The sequence below is a fragment of the Sciurus vulgaris genome (assembly GCF_902686455.1).
Source record: "Sciurus vulgaris genome assembly, chromosome: 13".
In the NCBI taxonomy this organism is placed as follows: domain Eukaryota; kingdom Metazoa; phylum Chordata; class Mammalia; order Rodentia; family Sciuridae; genus Sciurus; species Sciurus vulgaris.
The window spans coordinates 54,891,536-54,917,490 of record NC_136474.1 but is presented as its reverse complement, the minus strand read 5'-3'; the positions used below and the strand labels follow the sequence as shown (position 1 = coordinate 54,917,490).

The 25,955-nt window shown below is 34.9% G+C and overlaps 1 long non-coding RNA gene across 3 annotated transcripts in view; it reads left to right on the top strand.

Moving 5' to 3' along the window:
- Window positions 1–24,947, top strand: part of LOC306643267 — an 87,836-nt gene extending 62,889 nt beyond the window's left edge. The window contains exons 2-3 of one of the 3 annotated variants that reach the window (XR_013758869.1): window positions 15,743–15,875; window positions 24,929–24,947. This is a non-coding gene — a long non-coding RNA (uncharacterized lncRNA). Of the gene's footprint in view, window positions 1–10,195; window positions 11,849–15,742; window positions 18,172–24,928 lie in introns of those variants that run through there. The other 2 variants (XR_013758870.1, XR_013758871.1) reach the window with 2 other exon arrangements.
- The last annotated feature ends 1,008 nt before the right edge of the window (window positions 24,948–25,955 follow it).

Here is a 25,955-nt window from a genome sequence, read left to right as displayed (position 1 = left end):
AGTCCCCTGCTATTAATGTGTTTTGGTCTATTTGATTCTTAAAATTGAGAAGGGTTTGTTTGGTATATGTAGATGCTCCATTGTTTGGGGCATAAATATTTAAAATTATTAGATTTTTCTTAATTTGTTTTATGTCTTTAAAGTCATTTCCAAAACATTTAAATGGTTAATTTAAAACATAATTTTAATCATTCTTGAGAGGATTGGGTGTGAGAGACTTCTTAACTTGTAATGCCACAGTGGAACTCTTAATCTAGAGTTCTATACAAGCGACAATGTCTTCAGAACTGAAGACAAGCAGGGCGTGGTGGCACAAACCTGTAATCCCAGTGGCTCTGGAACCTGAGGCAGGAGGATAGAAAGTTCAGAGCTAGCCTCAGCAACTTAGAGAGGCCTGACATAACTTAGCTATACCCTGTCTCTAAATAAAATATACAAAAGGGAATGTGGCTCAGTGGTGAAGCACCCCTGGGTTCAATTTCTGATACAAAGAAAAGAAAAATATATGACAATTTCTTCATGATCAATCATCAGTAATACTGAACATTTTTATGTGTTTGTTGATATTCTGTATATATTCTTTAGAAAAATACTTACTCATGTCACTTGTTCATTTTAAAATTGGATTATTTGTTTTTGTTATTGATGTATAAGAGTTACTTATATATTCTAGGTACTAGACCTTTATCAAACACATATTTTGTGAATATTATCTCTCATTCTATAGTTTAATGTTTTACTTTCTTCTATTCCCCAACATTAGTGTGGTATAATTTCAGCTATATATGTCTTTAATTTTTTGGAAATAGTATCTCTAGGGAATATAATAGTCATCTCTGATTGATAAATGTTGCTAGAGAAGTAATATTGTACCTCTACATATGTAACATAAGAATTTGATAGTAGAAATATTTTCATTTTCTCCCTGCTATAATTTGTGCCTTTATTGTTTTTAAATATATTTTTATGTCAAATATATATCTTAGTATAAAACAAATATATATCAAATTTAATCATGATATAATATATAATAATAATAATACAAAATATAGTTATAATGTAGATATGTATATAGCTTAATGTTTTAATTATACGAAAAGATGATGTTTTAGTTTTTAAAAGTTGGTTGTCTTTTAAATAGGCAAGAAAAAAACTTTAAAATGCCCTTATATTTACAATGTCATGTGTTCTTTATTTCTTTCTGTGTCTCAAAGTTTCTTTCTATTATAATTTCCTTTAAGATAAGGAATTTTCTTTAACATTTATTGTATCATCTTCTGATGATCAGATTTTGCTCATTTAGAATTTTTTTTATATCATTATCATTGTGAGGTATATTTTTGCCATGTGGAGAATTATAGATTGATTATAAGTTTTTTCCCCCATTCTGTATTCTATAAATCTGGGCCTATTGTCTTTTGACTTGCGTTGTTTCTGGTAAAGAGTCAGCAGTAACCATTATGATTTTCCCTAAATACAATATATATTTAAGCGATGATTACTTTTAATACATTTTTATTATATTTTAAGTAATTACAATATTCCTTGGTGTGGTTTTATTACATTCTTTTATTTGCAATTTATTAAACTTCTTAGATATTTTTAAATCAAATTCAAAAAATATTTTGGGTATTTTTCCACATGAGTGTCCTATTTTTCCTTACAACATTCTTCTCTTGATATCTTCATGTGACTCCACTTACTTGTGTGTAAGAATTCCTGATTTTGTCTCAGAGTTCACTGAAGCTTTTCCCCTTTCTTCTCTTTCTTTCAGTCTTAATTATTTTCATTTCTATCTTTGTTGACTTACTATTTGTTTTCAGTGTCAACAGTACTACTCAGTCTAGTACTATTTTGTATAGGAAATTGTATTTCAGTTCCAGAATTTCCTTCTTATACAGGTTTTATTGTTCTTTTGAGAAGATGTATCTCTTCATTCATGTGTCCACCTTTTATTTAAATGCTGGTAAATATGTATCATATCTGGTTTAAAGTCCTTGTTTTTAATAACGCAGTCTTTTTGTTCCCCTTCTTTGTCCTGGTCATGGGTTATGTCCTGGTTATGGTTTTCTAACTCTATCTATATCTATTTATTTTTAATATGATCAAGTACATTGTGCTTGTTTCATTGTGAAACATAAATTTTGTTAATTTCCTAAAAAAAGTTTTAGTATATATATATTTTATCCCAGGGAGAACTATTTTTAGACTTTTAAAGAATGGATTTAAAAAAAGACTATGGTTTCTCTAGAACCTCAACCAAAGGCCTGGAATATTTAGCCTCATCTCCCCATTTGGAATGGTTACACCTCTAATGACTCCTCTTACTACTTAAATCTAGCATCCACTTTCTGTCCACAAGGTCTCCAATAGCTGTCCTCTGCCAATGCCTAGAGTTTCTGACTTAATAGGTACAGATAAGTATTTGGCCAACAATTAAAATGGGATCACAGTTTACTTTTGAACTTTCATTTCTAGTCTATATTCTCTTCGTAAGTATTCTGTCTTGAAAAATCCAGTCATCTTAACAATTCTGATTTTGGATCTCTGTTGCCTTCTGCCTAAGAAAACTGTTGAACTCCACTTTGGTTCTTTCCTAAGTGTCAATGCTCATAAAGTGATTTAGGCTGAGTGTTGAGTTAAAGAATCTTGCTTCATAATGTTTTCCTACCTCAAGAACATGGTAATACTTGTTGTCAATTTTAAAAGTAGACACTCTTGCACACTTATATGTAAATAAAAATTGTATACTTAGTGTATAGCATATTAAATGTTATTTATAATTATATTAGTGTTATATATTTTTCAATTTAAAATATATTTACAGTATGTTAATGTCTTCTACCAGTTACTCAATTATATCTAGAACTTAAATTCCATGCTGAATGTTTTTTTATTAAGAATCTTTCAAATCTTTCAGCACTATCCACTTCTATTGGGAAACAAATTTGGATTCAAAAAGCTAAAGTAAAAATATTTTCATTCTTTGTCCAATTAAAGCATTGCATCATGTCAGTGTAGAAGAAATTTTTAAATTCAGGATACTGAATATACTGAAATTTAAGAATGAAACTATTTTCTACTATAGTTTTCAGTTCAGTAGCTTCAAATTATACATCTCCTTTGTTTTATCATTCACTTCCTTAAAATATTATCTCTAATACACAAAGAAGCAGAACTGGCATAATAAATAATCATCAATTCAGACAGATAATTCTAATATTCACATAATAAAGTAATTTAAGAGTAAAGAATGAAAAAATTGTGAGATAATAAAATATCCACCACAAAAATAAGCCAAAGTCACTATTTTAAGTGATGGAAAGGGTGAATAAGTCAATAATTTGCACAATTACCATAATCCAGTTGAATCAGCAACAAATGGAAATGCATAAATATGTTTCTAGATTAGTTGTCTTCTTGAATAATAAGTGTGACAATAAGTCTCATCCAAGTTACTCAGTTATGCCTTAGACTGAAATTTCATACTGAAAGAATTGTCAACTTAATAATTGCTGACTTAACTTTTACAGTGTGATAGCTTCAGGGTCACTGAAAATGTTACTTTAATGATGAAGGCTATCTCCCTTGTGACATAGTGTTTTCTTCCCAAAGAAATGAAAGTTTTTCAGAATTTTAGAAAGCCTTAAGGGAAATTCCTAAAAGGATGGATAGCCTTGGACCTTGGTCTTTCTGAGAGCAAAGTATATGGATTTTGTACCATGGTTTATATTTCTGGGCCTAAATAACTATGCAATTATTTTGTAATTATAAGGCAATCATTTACTGGCAACTAGAAGTTTTTCATTTTTATGGTAATTCCTAGTGTAACTACCATATAATTTGTAAGAAAGAAATAGCTGTGCAATTACTCTGTATTAGCACAGTAATTACCAAATATGTCCAGGCTTATTTGTGTCTTATGAAATAAAGATCCTCACACCTGCATACTGCAATTACATAGCACTATGTATACTTTCTTCGTGTGGTCTATCATAAAACAATAGGCAGAAGAGTTGGTTTTCATTTCATCTTAGCATTGTATTAGGTTATCAGTTGAATATAGTATTTTGTCACAGCTGCTTCCCTATGATTGCAGTTGAATTGCTCCATTGTAGAAATGTGGACTTAATCTCATAACTGTAAGAGAAAGGATAGCTCATTAGACAAAGCAGGAGTTTTGATGTCAAATGAATATGCATTAGAATTCTACCTTGTCTACTTTTTGGCACAGTAATTTAAATGAATTACTTAATTATGTTCATCTGTAAAATAATACTTCTGACTTTGTAAATTTCAGAGATGCTATCAGATGGGGTAGGTAATATTAAAGTTCATATATCAGTATGGTAGGTTTACTGAGTCACAATTCATTTCATAAATATCTATATGCCAGGCATGTCTCAGTCAGTTGGTGTAGTTACAACAAAAAAGTTTAGATAGACTAGTTGTCTTAAAACTACAGAATTTGTTTCTCACAGCTCTGGAGATTGGGAAGTGTAAGATCAAGGGAACAGAATGGGCAGGTTCTGGTGAAAGTCCTCTTCCTCATTTGAAAATGGTCATTTTATTTCTTCACAGGGAAGGAAGCAGAGAAATAGGAAGCAAAGTCTTGTCCCTTTTCTTAGAAGGGTATAAATTCCAATCTCTAAACTGATAATTTAGACCCCACCTTCAAATATCACCACATTGAGGATTACACTTTGACATGTGATTTCGGTGGCAGTGGGAACAGCCAATCCATAGCAAGGCATTATATTAGACACTAGATAAACAATAGTGGAAACAGTAGACATAATTCTTGACCTCCTCAAGATTAAGATCTAATAGAATATATCCACTGTAATAGAATTATCAAACATTCTATTCTACTCTCATATATAACTAACAGAAAAAAATTAAAAAATCTTTAAAAATTTTGATGCTTTCACTACTGCATTATAGTTGGGTTCATTTTGACACAATCATGTATGTATGGAATTTAATTTGCCCCATTTCAGTCCACAGTGTCTCTTCTTTCCCTCCTCTCCTCCCTCTTCCTATTCCACTTCCTCACTGACTGGTCTTCCTTCTATTGACTCATTATTTTAAATTGGTGCTTTATATATACTATACCTAAAGGTAGAATTCACTGTGATGTATTTACACATATACATGACCTAATTTTGTCAAATTCATTTGGAATTCCCCCACTTTTCCCATCGCTCCTCAATCTCCTTCTACTCCATTGTTCTCCCATCTACACTCCCTCATTTTCCCCCTTACTTTGCTGCAGCTTCACATAGGAGAAAAAATATTGGACCCTTGACTTTCTGAGTCTGGCTGATTTCACCTAGCATGATATCCTCCATTTTCATCCATTTACCACCAAATGTCATAATTTTATTCTTCCTTATGGTCGAGTAGAATGTCATTGTATGTATATACTACATTTTCTTTATCCATTTATTTATTGATGGCATCTGAGTTGGTTTCATAACTTGGCTTTTGTGAATTGATGTGCCTGTGTCATTAAAGAATGTTGAATTTTGTTCTTCTACCTAATACTGAGGAGTGAGATAGCTGGATCATATGGTGGGTCTAATCCTATTCTTTGAGGAATTTCAATGCCACATTCCAAAGTGGTTGTACTAATTATCAGTCCCACCAACAATGCCTTGCAGACATTTTCCACCAGCATCCTCATCAGAATATATTACTTTTGTGTTCCTAATGATTGCCATTCTAACTGGAATGACATAAAATCTCAGTGTAGTTTTCATTTGCATTTCCCTGATTTCTAGGAATGTTGATATTTTAAATGTATTTGTTGACCATATGTATTTCTTCTTTTGAGAAATACCTGTTTCATTCTTTTGTCCAGTAACTGTAAAATTTTGACTGTGATATGTATCTTAAAGGAAGGATATTCTGCAGTAATACCATCTCTTCCCTGAAATAAATCTCCTATAGAAGAAAAGTTCAGCATATTCACCAAAATACTTAAATATTCCTAACAGCTTTATTTGTAAAAGCCAAAAACTACCACAGCCAATATGTCCTGCATACCACCAGCAATAAGTACTACTCAGCAATAAAAAGGGACAAAGTATTTGATGCATGCTGCAGCTTGAGTAAATCTCCAAGGATTCATACTCTGTGAAGAAGTCAATCCCCAAAGTTTACTCATTATAATATTCGACTTATAGGATATTTTTGAAATGAAAAACACTTTCAACATTGAGATTTTTGTTTTGCTAGCACATGGGAGGAAAGGTGGCTGGGTTATAAACAGCAACAAAAAGCAAATTCGTAATCACAGAAATATTCAGTTATCTAACTGTGTTGATGGATATATGAACTTACGCATGTAACACAATCATATGGAACTAAACACACACACAATGTGAGTACGAGTAAACTTGGGGAAATGTTCAAAAGATAGGTGAATTTGTCTGTATTAGTAGAATGGTTGCAGTATTGTACTTTGGTTTTCAGAATGTTAACAATTTTGGAAAAGAGGATGAAAGGCACAAGGAATCTGCATTATTTCTATTATAACTATACTTAAATTTATAATTAACACAACAAAAATTTTAATTGAAAACAACTTTGCATTTTTGTGAAAACTCCTCCCCACTAGAAAATCCCATAATAACATAAAGGTAGAATGAGTTAAGAAAGGATTAAGAAATAATAAACCTATGACAGAAGATGTGCAACATACTCAAAGAAGCAAGAAAGACATGCTTGTATGTGTGCATCTGGTGGGTAGGGGGAGTTGAGAATGAAGAATGCAAAGTTCCAGATAATCAGAGGCACATCGATAGATGTGATAATGAACTCAAGAAAAGTGACATAATCAAATTTCAGTTTTGCAATTATCATCATGACAAACTTCATGTTTGAAGGAATTTAAATATACCACTGATCTTCTTCCTCTTCCAAAATGTCAAAACAGCAAAAATAAAGGAATTTTTAAAGTATACACTGATAAGTATTAATGGATTAGAATAACAAACAGCTGAAGATGTCAAAAAAAATTTTGAAAGCTAGAAAGATGGACAGATGACCAATTCAGTGAATGGAAATTTTAAGTTTCAACAACCTTTAATAGAGATAAAGATTTGTTCTTCTCCAATATGCTCAAATCTTGTGTGAACCAGTAACAGTGAAGCCATAGCTAGGTGGGAAGTTCCTTGAGGGCAGCAACTTTTCTAATGTTTCGTTTATAGACAAGCTGGTTGTTTTGGTCCCATTTCCATCCCACCCAGCAAGGGCACTGCTACATAAGCAGAAACCCATATCCCTTTGGGAGCCTCGGAGATCACACCTCCCACTTTTGCTTAGAACTTCAATTGACAGATATTTGTTCTGATCCAATCCAGCCAGTCCCCCCAGCAAGATATTCAAGAAAAGGAGAGAAAAGGAGAAGATAGAATGACAAAGGAAAGAAAAGGTTAATTAAAAACAGCTTGTAAAAAAAAAAACCAAACAAGTGAAAGATTTGAATTAAAATTATTAAAATTAGAGTAATGATATACAAAACATTCTTCTTCTGCTTATCTTGTATCCAGGAATGGGTTTATTGCAAATTTTGGGATGGGGAATGACTTAAAATTCTGATTGGAAACGTTGACAGATTCAGCAACAGATATAATTTTTTTAAACCCAGTGTTGGTGATCTACACTACATACGCTGTATATGCTGGTTTATTTTTGGCTGCTCTGATTTCATTGGCAGCCCAGATAACACATCTGAATAGAAACTCTTTTTACTCTCAAAGTTACTGGGTTTGATGATTAATTATATGATCACTACAACTATGTAAAACCCTTCTTCCAATTGCCATGTAAAATTCACATGATAATAAAAGATAAACCCTCAACCTACTGGTAAAATATTACAATCTTTTACTGGCCAGAAACCAATCCCCTGACATGGATGACAAGTTATCAGCAATGGACAATATAATATTTTGAATAGCTTTTTAATGATTGAAATGATTTTAAAGAGAAAATGTACATCTTAAAATTTTGAATAAACTCCACTTGCAAGAATTTTTATGAGATAGACCCTATTATAATAGAATTTTGAAAATGTATATTCAATTTTTTTTCCTATATATAATAACAGGTACAGAATAGGCAAAAAGCGGGGCTAATATTCAGATTCTAGAGATTTATTTTTAAACTCCACCTCTTGCCTTTCATAGAAGTGGCAAGAGGGGTTTTTTTTGCATAGCTGGCAAAAAATGAAATCCTTCATAATTTATTGAAATTCACTTAATGCTCTGTCAGCCATCACAATTTATTGCAGTATTGTCCAGACAAGCCAGAATATAATAATAGGATATAATATGATATATTACAGAATAAGGCAAGTAAGGAAGAGCCTCAATTAGACAGAAAAATGAGATTGTTTTAAAGATATAAAACTAAAAGTGTGTATACTTCATAATTTCTCAGCCCAAAACCACCTAAAATTTCTAGCAAAAAAGAATGCATTCCCTAAACTTACCATATCCCAATCATTGTTCTAAGATAATGAATTGATAGGTAGCGAGCATAATATTCCCTGGAGTGCAGGTTACTGCAAAAGCAGAGCCATTCCACTGGAACACATCAGTGCTGGTTAGCCTTGCTAACCAAACCAGTTGAAAAGTGATGATGTGTTTTCAGAAGTATCTGGAAAATGTCCATACAGCCTACATGAGAGCATATTCTGGTGTCTAAAACTTTTTCAATTTTTTTTTTTTGGTTGTTATAAATGGAAAAGGAGAATTCTACCAGCTAGGAAAGTTCAACCACTAAAAAGAAGGGGAAAAAAAAAAAAAGACATCACATTTTTGAAATTTGTTCAAAGTACACCTGAAGGCAATATCATGATACATTGTAGAGCATTTCCATTAGAGGTAACCTCTGTTATAAGAGATTTCCAGCCTAAAGAAAAATTCAGTTATCTCGATTACCTTCCCTTAAAACTTGTTCTTTGCCCTAAATTTGAAAAAATTAATTACACATTTCAAACAGTAAGAGGAATTGAAGAAAATATAGAGAGGAAAATATATATTGATGGTTTAAAGAAAATTTTGAATAGTCATATGATAAATAATAATCGTAGTATGACAATAATGCTTTGCATATCCGTCACTAAATGTTCAGAGAGGCTGGGCACATGTGTGTTTGCTTATTTGCTTAGACAAGTCAATCAATCTGAATTTTCAGTGATAGTTCCAGAATGGTATTAAGTTCATGAACTTCAAAAAATCTGTAAAAAATAGACCTCTATAAATCATGTTGTATCATTGCCAAATAAATGTATTTACTGAATAAAAATATCTGTAATGATATTATGAAAAACAGGAAGTTTTATCATCTTGGATCTGGATATAAGATGCCATTCTTTAAAGTGACAATATGTTTTCAATTTAGAAAAGAATAAATTAATTTCAATACTTCGAAATTTTCATCTGGCACCAAAAAGCATTAAATCTGAAACAGGAGTCAGAGAAATGTGTTTCACAGGAAATGGTCTATTCATTGCAGAATTTCATCTCATCTTGTCCTCATATCAATTTAGAAAAGGACAATAAAGTATTCCCTACCAAACATACTACTTCAAAATATACATTTTCCTGATAAACAGTCAGAAGTTTTCTCTCCACTCCCACCCCACATGTAACTATGTCATTTGGCTCTATGGTCACCTCTGTTTCTCAAAAGTTTTGCTCTCCTCAGAACACAGCAGGCACATGACTCAATTTGAGTGCATTTTCTTGAGTCCCAGTTCACAATGGGAACATCATACTTTAATAGAGATTACGCTGTCTAAAATGCTACCAAATGTTTGCGTTTGCAACTAAAGCTTTAAATAGCTTAATCAACATATGGATAGGCAGAAACTGGTGTGTATGTTACTTTATCCTTCATTGCTTAGATCCTATTCGTCTGTTATTGCAATTATAGATTTCGAGAAGCTGAAGGTAAAATCTATTGGCAATGTCAAATGCAGTTATTTACAAATATTGTTGCCAATTTCGGAGTCATTTACTACAGTGAATAGTAAGTGTATCCAAATTTACTTGATAAACGTGAAAACCTATTTGTACATGACCTTAGAAATAAGATTTGTTGTAGAAAGAAATCTTGTTTAAAGTATCTGTTTCTAATGTGAGGGTATTAATAATATTCATTGCTTTTCTATACTGTGAAGTTTTCCAATGGGATGATTCAGCAGTGGAAATACAGGAATTGGAAAGCAATGAATAAATAATAGAAATAAAGAAGCAGTGAAAAATTGTTGACAAAGGTAATGAATTCATTAAGTTGTCTTAACTCATTGTAGTATAAATGTTAATATTTATTTCCTCCCTAAATGCTACCCTAATCCACGCTGCTTCAGCCACCTTTTCTTCTCCTTCACTGATATCTTGGGCAGTTTTCATACTTTTGAGATGACCCTCAGTTTCTGTAAAAGTTGGGGTTCTTTGGAAAAACAGAACCAACAGAATATGTGTATAATTTTAAAATAGGATTTATTATGTTGACTGGCACAGTTGGAATCTTAATAATCCCACAATGGCTGTCTGCATGCTTCAGAGAGAAAAACCAGTCCCAGAAGCTGGAAGCCTCAGAAAAAGAGGAGCGAAAGATAACGTCCCAGTCAAGGTAGGGGAGTGCCCTGAAGAGTCACTGGTTTGAGTTCACATTGAAAAGATACAGAATTTGGAGTCTGAGGTCCACGAGCAATTGCAGCAGCAGAAAACAAACAAACAAACAAACAGCACTGAAAAAGAATCAAGATTGTATCCCAGGGATTTTCAGCCTACTGCAGCCTACTGCAGTGGTACCCTTATTATATTCAGGGTGGTTCTTCTCTCTTTGTATTTCTGACCCACATGCCAATCATCTCTGGAAGCATCCTCTCAGACACATCAGAATCTGCTTTATCATTTTTTTATCTTGATTCAGTCAGGAGTTGATGACCAAGATTAACCATCAGAATTCCTAAGATTAGTCCAATTTAAAATTTTAACCTCAAACTTTATTATAATAATCTTCTCTCTTCCTTTCTCTCAGTAGAATTGGAGCTGGAACCCTGCTTCTTGTTGCAAAAGGAAGATAATTTGCTTAATCAGGAGTACTGAACCAGGAGGGTGTGAGTTTCACAAAAGCAATTGTATAAAGAACTCAAAAAACTTAATAGCAAATAAATTAAATAACTCGATCAATTAATGGGTAAAAGAACTAAACAGACATTTCTCAAAATAAATACAAATGACCAGCAAATACATGAAAAATCGTTCAACATTCCTAGCAATCAGGGAAATGCCAATCAAAACTACATTGAGATTTTATCTCACTCCAGGTAGAATGGCAACCATCAAGATACAAATACAAATATAAATTCTACTGAGGATGTGAGGAAATAAATTTGTAATGCATTGATGGTGGGACTGCAAATCAGTACAAGCACTCTCAAAAGCTTAATGGAAATTTCTCAAAAGACTAGGAATGGAACCACCATATGACCCAGATATCCCACTGCTCTGTACTTACCCAAAAGAATTAAAATCAGCATTCTCCAATGATACAGGCACATCATGTTTATAGGAGCACACTTCACAATAGTCAAGTTATGAAACTAGCTCAGATGCCTATGAACAGAAAAAATGGATAAAGAAAATGTGATACATACACACACACACACACACACACACAATGGAGTTTACTCAGTCATAAACAATAAGATTATTGATTAACTGGTAAATGGATGAAACTGGAGAACATCATGTTGAGAGAAATAAGCCAGACTCAGAACAGCAAGGTTGATTTTTTTCTCTCATACACATATATATGGAATCCACTGTGGTATATTCATATATATATATATATATATGTTATATATACATATATATGTTACATATACATATATATGTGATATATATGTGTGTGTGTATATGTAAACATATATGTATATATATAACAATTAAAGTAAATGAGTAAATAAATAAATAGGAAGACCAGTAGAGTTGAAGAGGAGAAATAGGGGGAGGAAGAAGAGAGAAACAGGAAGTAGTGGTAACTGAAATGGAGCAAATTAGATTCTATGCATATAGGATAATGTCAAAATGAACCCCACTATTAGGTATAACTATAATTCACTGATAAAGGCATTTTTAAAAACTAAATTATTTTTAAATTTTTTAAAAATAATTATTAGTTATATTTATTTGTTTATTTATTTATGGTAAGGGGATGGAACCCAGGAGTGTTTTACCACTGAGCTGCATTTCCGGACATTTTCAATTTTTTCTTTTGAGGTGAACTCTCACTAAATTAGTATGGGTCTCATTAAGTTGCTGAGGCTAAACTTGAAATTGCAATCCTCAATTCTCAGCCTCCTGAGTCTCTAGGATTGCAGGCATGCACCACCATAACCCAGTTTATTATATACTTTTATAAAAATAAAATTATTTGTAATTCCAGTTTTAATTGGTTTTTTTTTTTTTTTTTTTTGACAATGACTTTAAACCTGTTAACTTTAGGTGGATACATGATCTAGATGTAAAAGAAATGTGAATTATTTCTTCTATCATCTTCTGCAACAGTTGGGGCTACCTCATTCTACATGATTAACTCCTGAGTTACAATTTGGGCACAGAGAGAAAACAAGACATAGGTACTCTATAGTACTCAGACATGATACTACATTATGCAAGAAGCTACTATTCATATCTAAGCAGAAATATTTGATGTTATTATTTCCTCTTACCTCTATATTTCCACATTTGAATCCTTCCTGTCTCCTGCGTGAGTGGAAGCACGACTCTAAACCTTCAAAGACTTGGACACAGTGCTTTTTGTTTCAGGACCATAGCAATGATATGGTCAAATATTTTCTTTGAACCTAATGTTGCTGGTCCTAAGAGAAGATGTCCAGGATTTCATATAGTGCCATACTGGTGCTAGGTGCTACATTTCAAGTGACAGAGGCACTGGGTGTTTTTTAACTGAATTTATTTTTCACTTTTGTGAATGTTTCTGGTGAGGCTTCCTAAAAGCATGGGTCATAGAACAGGGCTCTGAAACAGGGCCCCCTTCTTGTCCATATCTGCTGCTAGCAAGCAATCAAGTTCTTATTAAGAGATAAGGCACTATGAAGAATGATACATGTAGTCACAGTGAAGTCTTCCAGGATAAAACAATTCTACCTTTTAATCCAGTGCCAGAGGGAAAGTTGAGCTTGTAGTAAAGGAGTTATTTACAGAGGTATTAGTAAGATTTAGGGAAGCTACCAAGAGATGTTGTAGGTACTCCTAGGGTTGGCATCATTGGATAATAGTGGAAAACTGTGGGAAAACAAAAACAAGAACACAATAGCAGCCCTCAGTCTGAAATTCAAGGAGACAAAACAGTTACCCAATCCCAACAGAGTGATCACTGCCCTTTACCCAGGAGGACATCCAGGAACAAATACTCCATCTCACACTCCTCCACCTTTCAGGCTCCTCTCAATGCCACCTATTGGCCAAGTCAACCAAAGTCAGAGGTCAAAGCGTCACTAGATTCACTTCCAGTGGAGAAGTGAGATTAGACCTGGGAGTTAGGGTGGGGAGCTGATAGGGAATAAGCCCCACGCAGCATGCACACAAAGCACTCATTAATTCTGCAGACGGAAGCAAGAAGCTCAAGCACTCAGCCTGGGCAGCAGCCCACTTTTAATCATCTGCTCTCCATATTTTGGTAGTCTGTTTCCAAGATTTCAAAATGCATGTTTTTAGCCTTTCTTTAGGGAATTGGCAATTCTGACAGTGAAATCATTTTGCAGTTGTTAGCACCAATGATAATTATTTTTGAGACATTATTTTATATTTTGAGAATATTCTTGATGATTCTGAGATTTATAAGGTTATAGTATATGGATATGACATATGCACAGTGAAATGAGTTCATCTATCTAGATAGTTGCCTGACAAAAGCCCAGTCTTGTTAGTTGACCAGATCCATATACATAAAATCTGAACACCTGACTTGCAAACTCTCTACTCTGCCCATTTTAGCAGCTGCTTACTACCCTGCTGCCTGCCTGTAACCATGCTCTGAATCCGTCTGGTGCAGTGGAGCAGAGCGAAGTTTCAGCAAGGAGAGATGCTCATTGGAGATACAGAGCTGTCATCAAATTCTGCTGCTTCAGTAATACACTCTCCAATTTGGAGTTGGCAAAGCAGATCACAGAGGAAAATATAGGAGAGCAGATCAAGACAGTCTATACATCCTTAAAAAGTCCGTGGGAAGGGAATAAGCTCTTGCTCCTGAAAGAAATTGGAATTGATGTTCTGGTTTTTCTTTTTCCGATGAGGGTAGTTTAGGTGAAAATGGGAACATGTATTTCAAAATATCCTATTTAGAAGTAGAATTAACTTATCCCCCCAAAATGATACTTAGTATAAGACACAAACCACTGTGCCTGACTCCTTAGTGTGCCTTGCCTCACTCTCCCTGTCCTTCCTAGGACCTCAACCCTCTCCAATTACAAAAGTTCAAGACTCATTTTTACTCTGTCTATTCATTATCATCTGTCTCATAATCAATTTTAAGAATTTTTATGAGATCTAGAGAAATGAAAAATACTTAATATTTTTTTTCCTATTTTCTTCTAAACCAACAGGTGGGTCAATTGTTAAGTCTTCTGCTTTCTAGATTGCTTGGTGCTTATTTTACTATTTCTGTGATTATGTCTCTGAACTTTCCAAAACATGTGTTTCAACTTGTCTGTGAGATTACTTCCAGGACTGCCCTCAGGCCACTCGACCAGGTATTTTGGGGTGTTGGCATTCCCCCCAAGGACACCTTGTCAAAACCAAGAGGAAAGGAAGTAGACATCTACCTGCCTCTCTGACCTCAGGGTAGGAAACTTGCCCTGACAAAAATGGCACTGAGGTTATCCTTAGTAGGATGTTTCTGGAAATTGCATTTTTTAAAATCACTTAGTCAATATGTGCTACTAAAATAAAATACCATAAACTGAGTAACTTATAAACAACAGAATTATATTTTTCATGGTTCTGAAGGATGAGAAGTCTCAGAGCAATGCCAGAGCAGAAATGGTGTCAGGAGAGGGTCTGCTTTCTGGTTCACAGCTGGTGCCTTCTCACCCTATCTTCTCATGGCTGAAGGGGCAAAAGAGCTCTCTGGGGCCTCTTTTATAAGGGCATCCATGAAGACAGAACTCTCATAATCATATTACCCCACAGAGGCCCATCTCTTAAAAAATCATCACATTGGGGATTAAGTTTCAAGAAATGATCCATTTGTGCAGGGGCAAGGGCACAAACATTGAGACCCCAGCAGCCAGCCGCTTCCCCTTCCCTGTTCTCCTTCAGACTCTCTGTAGCAGTGTCTTCAGGAAGCGCTAACTCAATGTGCCTTTGGAATCATCATCTCAAGATTCATTTCCAGGGAACTCAGCCAACGGCAGCATTTCCTACAAAGGGAAATAACATCTCCAGCAAGAGGCTCCACTCGTTCCTCATACACTATGTCTCATTATTCATGAAAACTGTTCAGTATGCATAAGCAATGACAAATTCATGATAACCATTCAAATAAAATAGCATATCTTTGGAGACGGGTCATGGACTTTATCTCCTTTTTAATGTGGTTAGGAAAAGATAAAGTCAGGAAGAAACTAAAAAATTAGTTCAAGCTAAAAACAAGCTCCCCGGTTAAAGCTGACGTTGATGTGTTTTCGCCATAGGAGCCGCTGGACGCTGCTTGGGCTGTTCTCTATCAGTGGTTACCCAAGAGGACTACAGACAAAAGAAGGAAAATAACATTAATGCTGTGACCTCCTGCTTTGTCTGAAATTACTAGCCGTGAAGACTGAGCCGGTAAGAGCTTTTAAAAGCATCTGTTCACCAAACCTTTTGAAAAGTTCTGTAGACTTTCATATCTGACCAACAAATGATCTGTTTTGCACTCACTTCTAAAATAAAACCCTCTGCATGATCGCAGAAGCATCTTCACTTTGTACCCACTCAGAGAGAAAGATTTTTGTCACTCCACCCAGAATAGAGCTTTATTTAACATCTTAATCCTAACAAATCATACTTGTGATTGATTTCTGATTTCCTTTTTATTAAATAAAGACTTGCATATGGCTATATGCTTCCAGAAGGGAGTTTGCCACTTCCATCCAAATGTAATATAGCCTTTAATTACAGGAAGCTCTGTCAGTGCATAATAGACATCATGAGCTCTAGGGAATTCCAAACTACTTCTTATTCCTTGTCAGGGAGATAAGATAAATGAAGCATTCCCAGCTTGCGGCTTCCTCTTTAAAACCTTTCAGAGACCGAAGGGCAGTTTAAAAAATTAACTCTCAGACTCTTTCCTCCTGATAGAAACTGCTTGCCTTCAGATATTTTATCATATTTGTCTTAGGTAATGTGGGATCGTGGAAAGAATCCCAGACTTTGAGTCAGAAGATTAAGGTTCAAGTTCCAATTTTGTAATTTAATTGCTACAAGGAAAATTCTCAATTTCCTTACCTATAAAATAAACATAAAAAGAACCAGTCCTCCTACTTAAAAAGGGTGTTTTAAGGAGAAATATATGTGTATATGTAAATATATAAATTAAATAACAATTTATGAGGAAATGTGAAATGAAAATTTATACTATAATAGCTACAGAAATATAATGTATCAATCTAAGTGTTAATTTCAAAGAAATAAGAGACTGTACCCTCCTTGCCAGGCACAACAAATAGTCATGATATTAATCAACAGAACAAAGGAGCTTTCTTTCTTTAGTCTTGTAAATTTTACCCCCAATGTTTCAACCTTTTTTATGCTTTTGCTTTGCCTATTTGTTTGTCTTTGTTTTTCTTACTCCTGGCAGATAAAGAAAAATCACCTTCATGTTTACATAATAAGTCACCAACAAAACAAGAAGAGCACTTCAGACAGATCACAGATCTAATTGGGTTTGTGGAATCCAGGCATGTGCTTAGGAGGCAAATCTGATAATGTTCAGAAGACACAACTTGTAGTAAATACATTTAAATTTCACTTTTTGGGGATGGGGGTATGATCAGCTTTCTAGTTTTTAATACACACTTCCCTGCATTTGTTTTTTCATCTATAAAATATCAATGGTATCCAGGTATCAGGTGTTGGGAGGATGAAATATAATCACTTACATATCCAACATGTCATCAATATTGTTATTTAGGAGAGGCATGAAGGATAATAAGAAACTTTCTTTTTTCATTCAGTGCTCCTTTCTCTACACAATCAGCAGCTCTCCTTTGCATGCTTTCCTCAGGGACACCCAATGCTCCAATGCCCACATCTAATAAATCCTGAATTTCTTTTGTGTTCTCTTCTAGTTTTCTCTCTGTGTATTTCCATTCCATTGCCCTGGTCAGGCCCTCATTGCCTCTGTTTTCATTGCATATTCTTTTTTGAGTAAACTACTGTAATAACCTTTCTGCTCTCTCTTTTTTGCTTTTGTCTCAAATAGAATAGATGACAAATAAAGACGCATTGGAATTCACAAAGCATAGACTTGAACACACCACTCCTCTCTCTATAATCCATTTATTAATTTCTATTACCTACATGATTCATACCATATTCCATTTAACGACTTTCTAACCCACCAAATTCTACTTCCCATTTGTTTTTATCCTTTTAAGATCTTGAATTTCCCAGGAAACAAATCCTTGTCATTTCCCACATCACTCCTTACATTCAACCACCTTCTCCTGTCATCTCTTCTCGCAGGATTCCTTCTCCCTGTTTCCTGCCTTTGACTATGCTATTGACTGCTCAGGACAGAGCACAAATGCCAGTTCCCCTCTTCTGGGTCCAATCCATAGGAGAAATCGATCTCCATTTCCTCAGCTCACACACCAAACTTCACTACAAAACTTCACTTAAATTGCAATGCTTTTACTGCCAATATATCTCAAATTACATATATATTTATTTACATATTATACATTTTGTACATATATATCTACATGGATATATGCATGAGTGTATATGCATGGATATCCTTATGTATCACTATATCTGAGGATAGTTACCATGAATTAAATTACATATTTTATCTCCTGACACCACTGTGTCTTGAATAGGACAGATGGTCCGTAAAAAACCCTCAAAAGATGACAGTTTCACAGGTTACTTGTAAACAGAACAACTGGAAGATTTTTTTTTTAAATATGTGTTCATATATTTCCAGTTCAAATTTACCTGAATTTGCCCTCCCTAAAGAGGATGGCATATTCCCAAATCTTTTCATCTCTTTATTAAAATTTCATTTTGTTGGTGTGTCTTTCTTTGTTACACTGGCAACCAGACAATGGAATAAACCAATCTATATTGTTTACATAATGAATTCAAATATTTGAGCAAAAGTTAATGTATCAGTTTATAATGACACCCAAAAAGTGGTAAGGAAAGACATCAGATAAAGGAAGAAATATCTGGAAAGGCAGGCCTTTGTAGGGCCCTTATATCAGGCAATAGTCAACTACCTGTTCAGTTTCTATGTAAAATGTCCTACTCTTGTGTACAATGCAGGAAGAAAAATGAGTCTATTACTGGAGAAGAATGGAGAGACATTAGTCGTCAATATCAAGACAGGCAGTATGTTCTAAGAGCTAGAATATCTTTACAAAAACAGGCGATAGTTTATCCATCCAGCCATAGGACCCCAGGAAAAGGCTGGTGATGTGAAATTTGAATACAAAGGTGAACTTTAACCCCAAACTGTCAAGGTAGTATTTTCTTTAGCACAACAGCCCACACCTAAATTGAGTCTATTTGCTAATAAGTTCTAACTCTTCAGTCCTGAATTTGCTATTACAAGTGAGTTATCTCCTATCTAAAGGCTTGCCCTTGACTGACCTCACACTTGAATGAAGGTCAGCAGCATTATTTAAGAACATAAAACTCAAGCACCAAAGACCGGCCCTTCATGCAGTACTTCCGACTCCTGACAGAGTTGAATGGGAGTTGTTAAAATGGGTTCAAAGGCAGATTTTTGGATTTGTGCATTCAGGACTCCTTGATGTTCCTGGGCCTTTCTTCTAACCAGGGCCAACACTACATTTAGATTTTCACATGTTCCCGCTGAGAAGGGACATTTTCCTCAAATGCACCTGGGGCCAGCGTGAGACTTTTGAAAGGCTGCTGAGCCAAGTCTCCAATTGATAGGTTTATTGAGACCATGTTATGTAGTAAGCTGCCACAGTCCAGCACTTTAAAACTCAATGATGTGTAAAGAATGCAAAGGCGGACAGTCCTTTATAAAGGCCATTAGCAATCTCTGCTTGGAGGGCTCCTCAAGCATGCTTCAAAGAGATGAAAGAAAACCCACTCTACGCAGACTTCGCACAGAAAACTTCAACAGGGAAATGCTTTTACTTCAGCAAAAGTATGCAGTATGATTGTGCTGCAGTGAAGAGCCCCAACAGCAATAACAGTAACAACAGAGACAGTCAGTATCATGATAGGCACCTCATAGGTAACAAGATGAGCTCTAAGTCTTTGCAGCATACAGACTCAGTATTTCTACAACTGCCATTTTTTTCTCATCAGTAAAATGGGAATAATAGTTGTCTTAGTCAACTCAGGCTTCTGTAGTATAGAATACCATAGACTGGTGGTTTATGAACAATAGGGATTTATTTCTCACAGTTCTGGAAGCTGGCAAGTCCAAGATTAAGAGTCCAATGATTCTGTACCTGTGAGGGTTCATTTCCTGGTCCATAGATGGTTATCTTCTTACTTTGTCTTCCAATTACAGAGCAGCTAGCTAACTCTCTGTAGTCTCTTATAATGACACTAATACCACTCATAAGGGCTCCACCCTTATGACCCATCCACCTCCCACAAGCCCCACTTCCTAATACATCACACTGAAGATTAGGTTTCACTGTGCAAATTTTTGGAAGCGACATGAACATTTGGTCTATAGTCTAATACACTGTGTCTTCTTCAGAGAACTCTTGTATGAGACTCGTTAGTAGGTAAGCATAAAACTGGAGGATCATGTGAACACTTGGTTGACTATGAATAATAACTTCTCACAGAATAGAGCTTGCCATGGCTTTATCCATACTCATCAGATGGAGGAAGTAAATGAAGAGAACTGTAGATATCAATGACACCATACAGACTGGATGAAAAAAATTAATAAACCTGGAGCTGGATATGCCTTCTATTCATTTTCTATGTAATAGTTTTACAATTTACACATCATTTTATTTTTAGACTGTGAGATAACATTAAGATAATATGGCTTTGGCATGTCATTGTTCTTAGAGGTGTCCTAGTAGCATTAGGAGCAAGTTTTTGTCCAGTGATTGTATGAAGCCAAACTTTGCGGCCTATACAAAAACCAGCTGCCACAACAGTTTCTCATCTCTTCTGGTATATGATTTCCAGCAGAAAATTACCTTTAAAAAAAAATCTCCAAAAGTCTTAAGAATCTTAAGATTCATTTGGATAATATTCTGGTTTTAACCTAAAGACATTATTATTATTATTACTATATATATATATATATATATAGAAACACAGAAGCAAACAAATACACATACTCAGTTTTCCTCTCTGGAATGCTAACCACCATTTCAAGAGTTGTATTGTTCTGTTCATAATTACAATGACATATTAAATGCCTGATTTTCCTGAACTGTGTTGAAACAAAATACAAGTCACCTGACTGTAACTGAACCGTAAGAGAAAAATGGAACCCATTTTTGTTTTCCAGAGGATATCCGAGTCTCTAAAAATTGGAGAATAGCATCTGTTTGGTTTACCACTATTTTCAAACCAGAAGGCACGATGCATCACGTTGGGATGAGAGCCTACCGCCAGATGTGCTCCACACAGCTTTTCCTTTATTGGGCCAGCTCCATGCTGAGATGGCGTCATTGTCATGGTTCTATACATCCTGCCCTGATACTCTGATTTCCTCTCTCAGAGAATCAAACTAGCTGGACTGTCCCTGGGTTTAAAAATAGCACATGACAATGTCTTTGATGTCTTCTATTATTGCTTTGGGTGGTGTGAATAACCCAAATTTTTGAATTTGGTAAATAGCTCTTTTAAAAGTCCTAGAAGTTGAAAATACAAACCATGACAACTAAAGTGAAGTCAAAGTGCAAAAGCACAGTGATTTAAAACACATCGAACTCAATGTAGGTGGCACTGCCACTGTGTTATGATTTCTTTTACATAAGTACCACATTTAAGAAACATAAAGGAGATGAACAATTATTTAATAACTAAAATAAACATGAAACTATTTAAAGAAGTAAATATTTGACAGAAAGGGAAAATGTTTGGGAATATTATGCACATTTGCTGATGCTGTACATATTTACATAGATTTATTTAGTATGTGACCAGATTTAATATAGTTCACATCCAGGTTAAATTCATTCTTTGAATTTTTATAAGCAGGCTGCACATTTCCTAATTTATTTACAGTGGAAGGTTCCAGAACTATCAGAGTATCATATTGCCACAAGAGTCATACCACAGTCTACTCCCAACTGGTATTGTTAAACAAATTCATTGACATGTAATTTTTGAAAGGCACAGCTTGTATTCATGGTTAATAAGAGATGAGTAAGTTCAAGAAAAAACTTTCAGTAGTAGTAATTTTGAAGTAAAATGTCTTAAATTTATATATGATAAATCTAATTAATATAAAGCCTAATTTAAGGATTTATGATTAATACAGTGCCTAATTCACTACTCATAAACATGAAAATGTTACAAACAATAAGTTGACTAAAAGTTTAAAAAGTCTACTTGAATTTCAATGTCTTCTGTTAACCAACAGGTAAGTAAACAAGAATCTCTTCCTTTCGTCTTCCTAGGAGAAGATGTCCTAGGAACACAAACTCTCAGTCCATGTGTTCTGTTCATCCTTATTCTTTTCTGGTTAATTCCTATTAACTTCTTCAAATATTAGTTCAATCATTACTCTCTTGAAGACTTTCTTAACATCCCTCACTATTTCAAAAGTTCCCCAGTCACCCCTAACTCCTCTCTCTGGAATCTTTACCCAATGCGCACCCACTAGGGCTCCTTTACGTTTGATATGGTTCGGATTTGTAGTGTCTCCCAAAAGTTCATGTGTGAGGCAATGCAGGAAGTTTCAGAGGTGAACTGATTAGATTATGAGAACTTCAACCTAATCGGTGGATTAATCCACTTATAGATTAACTGGGTGGTCACTGTAGTCAAGGAGGATGTGACTAGAAAGACAGGTCACTATGGAGGTGCCTTTGGGGTTTATATTTTGTCCCTGGTGAGTGCAGCTTTCTCTCTGCTCCCAGTTGACATGTTGAGCTACTTACTTCTGCCATGCTCTTGGGGAAAGCAGCTCCACCTCAGCTGTAGCCCCTTAGCTATGGAGTCAGCAGACCAGGGACTGAACCACTGAAACCAAGAGCAAAAATAAACTTTCTTCTTCTACATTGTTCATGTCAGGTCTTTTGGTGACAGCAGCAATAAAGTTGACTAAAACAACTCTGAAGTTATATCCAGAATGTGACTACTTTTCAGGGCCTGTCATCTGAGCTACTCCCAATTTGTGCCCAGAATGTGAACTAGACTTCTCATCTGTCTCCCTGCTTACCTTCGGTCCTAACAGCCAGGAGTGATCGTTTTAAAGTATGTCAGACTACACTATTCCCACAGTTTCTCATCTTACCAGGATAAAAGTTAGTGCCTTTGAAATGGGTTTGAAGTCCCTCACCTCAACTCAGGACCTTTCTGATCATAGCTGTTCCTGTCACTTATATCACCTCTGCTTGATACACTTTTCTCCAGAATTTATCAGTTTATTTTGCTTAGTGCCTCTCTATTTTATTCAATAAAACTAGATTTTTTGTTTATGTTTTTGTGACTACTATATACCCCAAAGGGGAAGAGGCACACACAGTAAGTTCCAAATAAGTATTGTTTGAATGAAAAAAATCAGCATACTTGTTTCTCAAAGTACTGGGCAGACATACCCCTGCCTTCAGATTTCATGTGATTATTTAGTTAATGTTTTCATTCCCTCTACTTTGCTGACATAAGCAACAGAGCTCAGAGAGCACTTATGTTTTGTCTATCTTATATCCTCAATGTCCAGTACAAGTTGTAACTATAATATATATTAAATACATTCATTTATTAAATGAACTGATAAAAACAGGATATATTCCTTGTTAGCTTTCTAATGTAATTGTGATATATTATTTTAAATTCTCATACTTCTGTAATTAGTAATATACTTGCTGTCTGATCTTGTAATATCTCCTTGAAACAATTCAAATTTTAAGTTATTTGTCTTGTATATGTACCTTATTTAAAAGATCTGTATTAGATTTTCCTTACAATAGGAAAAATTAGAAGATTTGATGTATTTATCCCTTACTTAAAAGCAGAGTGAATTTTTGTGACTATTATTTTAATTCACTATGCTGAACAAACATATACAACATCTTCTTTTGCGGGTTCACGTGCACAGCATAAATAAAAAGCATAAAATCATCAGGGAAAGAAGCAGTGACTTCTTTAAATTGGGAAGGTCAGTGTACTCAAGACTTGTCTAAGTCTATTCCCTTATCAGCAGGTTTCTTGCTAGAAGCCATCAATTAAAAGGGAATGTGCTATTTTCCTCCCCCTGACCCAAAGCAAATTCGCTCAAGAGTATCTGGCCATGCCTGTGGTTAGGTGGACTAGAACTTGTTAACACACATATCCTTCCTGTACAACATTGCCATTCTTTCACCAACTACATTTGGTTTAAGGGGACGTGAAGATTCCTTTACAAAACTCCAGAAAGCAAACTGCAGGTGCAAGAGTAAATGTAGTGATAACATACAAGCGTGAGCCATTTTCAGATCTCTTCCCAATGAGCTCTGGGCTCAGAGTCTGTGGTTGATGGCCAATGTAGACAGCTGTGCTAGTCATGTTCTGCTGGGTTTGCGGTGGTTTTGGCAACATGGGAAATTCTGTAGATCCCTTCCATACTGTGTAATTAAAAGAAATTTTATGTTTCAAGTTTGTTTAAACTTTCAACTTCTGAATTTTGAAAGAAAGTATGCAATAGACCTCTTTTTTCTGTGGATCATCAATTTGTTGGGGGAAAAAAAAATCTCAGGATTAAATTAAATTTAGCACTGTGGACTAGCCTGAGGGAAGCAAGATGGAGACCCTAACACCATTACTAAATTATTTCTTATTTGTGCCTAGGTTCTCATTCCTCATCCAGGTACCTCTCTTACAATTGATCCAAAATAATTAATGACTTTTTATAAATGGAGATAGCCATTTAACTTACATTTTTCTTTCTGAGAATATTTAAAAACAAATATAATTTGGCAATAAAAAGCCTTTAGGCATAATACCAATTATTTTAAGAATTTTTTTTCTTGAATCTCTGTGGTTCTTCTACCCTAATTACACTGCTCTAATATCTTCTGAGATAACATTAATTTGTATCTGTGTGGAAGGATGATGACTTTCAGTAGATGCTACTGCCACACTTTCAGAAAACATTCAATAAAAAACATTTTAAATGCAGGAATGGGTGGATAAACTATTGAATATATTTAGGTACAATTTTAGCCAGCAAGCCGGAAACATACTACTGTTTTTGCCTTCTAGAACACATATTCAGTTAACACACATTTTTGAAAACCTAAGCACAAAGAACACAGCAGAGAACAAGTGAATTCCACACACAGATGCAATGAACAAGTGAATATATGCTTGCTTATGAACTATAATAATAGCTGTAGAAATGATGTATAATGCTTTTATAGAATTTACTCTTTGTTAAACATTATCACAAATACTGTGCTATCTCTATCTACCTACTAACAATCATCAATATATTCATTTTATTCCTCACCCAGATTCTTTATGATAAGTATTCTAGGTGACCAGATTTATTACATATGTAGAAATGGAGGCACTGAGAATTTCTGCTATTTGTCTGAGATTTTATTCTCTGTAAATTTAGACTTGAGATTTTAATTCAGACAATCTGGACTGAGGGTTCATATTCTTAACTTTATGTGATCACCCCTTTAAACAATCACCATGAATAATAAGTGACGTAAAGATAAAGGAAGCAGAGTAAAGAGGTCAGTATTTCTGGGAGGATAATACAGGAAATATGAGTCTGGTGTCTGTTATGGTTTGGATATGAGGTATCTGCCAAAAAGCTTCTGATAGACACTGTAGGCATGTTCAGGGGTCAGATGGTTAGGTCATGAGAACTGCAACCTCACAGTATGTTAGTCTATTTGCTGGATTAATAATTGGAATGGACTACTGTGTGATAACTCTAGGCAGATGGGGGTGGATGGAGGATTCTGGTCACTGGGATTGTGCCCTCATATGTTTTATGTTGGCCCTGATTCCTTGCTGTCACTCTGGTTCTTGGCTGCCATGAACTATAAGCTTTTCTCTGCCACACCCTTCCACTATAATGTTCTGCCTCACTTGGAAACCCCAACAATGGGACTAGGCGACCATGGTCTGAGACCTCTGAAACCATACGCTCAAAATAAATGTTTCCTCCTCTAATTTGTTCTTGTCAGTTTTTTTTTTTTTTTAATCACAACAACAAAAGTCTGACTGATACAGTGTCAGCTATGGTGGTTTTAAAAAGCATCCACAAATACTTTGATATTCCTTTGAAGAGAAGGAGCCTGATTTATTCTGCCCCTTAAGTGGAGGTGGGATTTAGTATTCTAGTAAAAATGTGTTGAATTTTAAGATTAAATTATAAAGAGTGTTGTGATTTTCACTTTCTTCTCTCTTCAACCACTCTTTCTGGGAAAAGTCAGTCACCCGATTAAAGATAGTCAACCATCTGTGGAAGCTGTTCACCTAGTGAGGTGAGGTCTCCTGCAGACCACCAGCATTGGCCTGTCA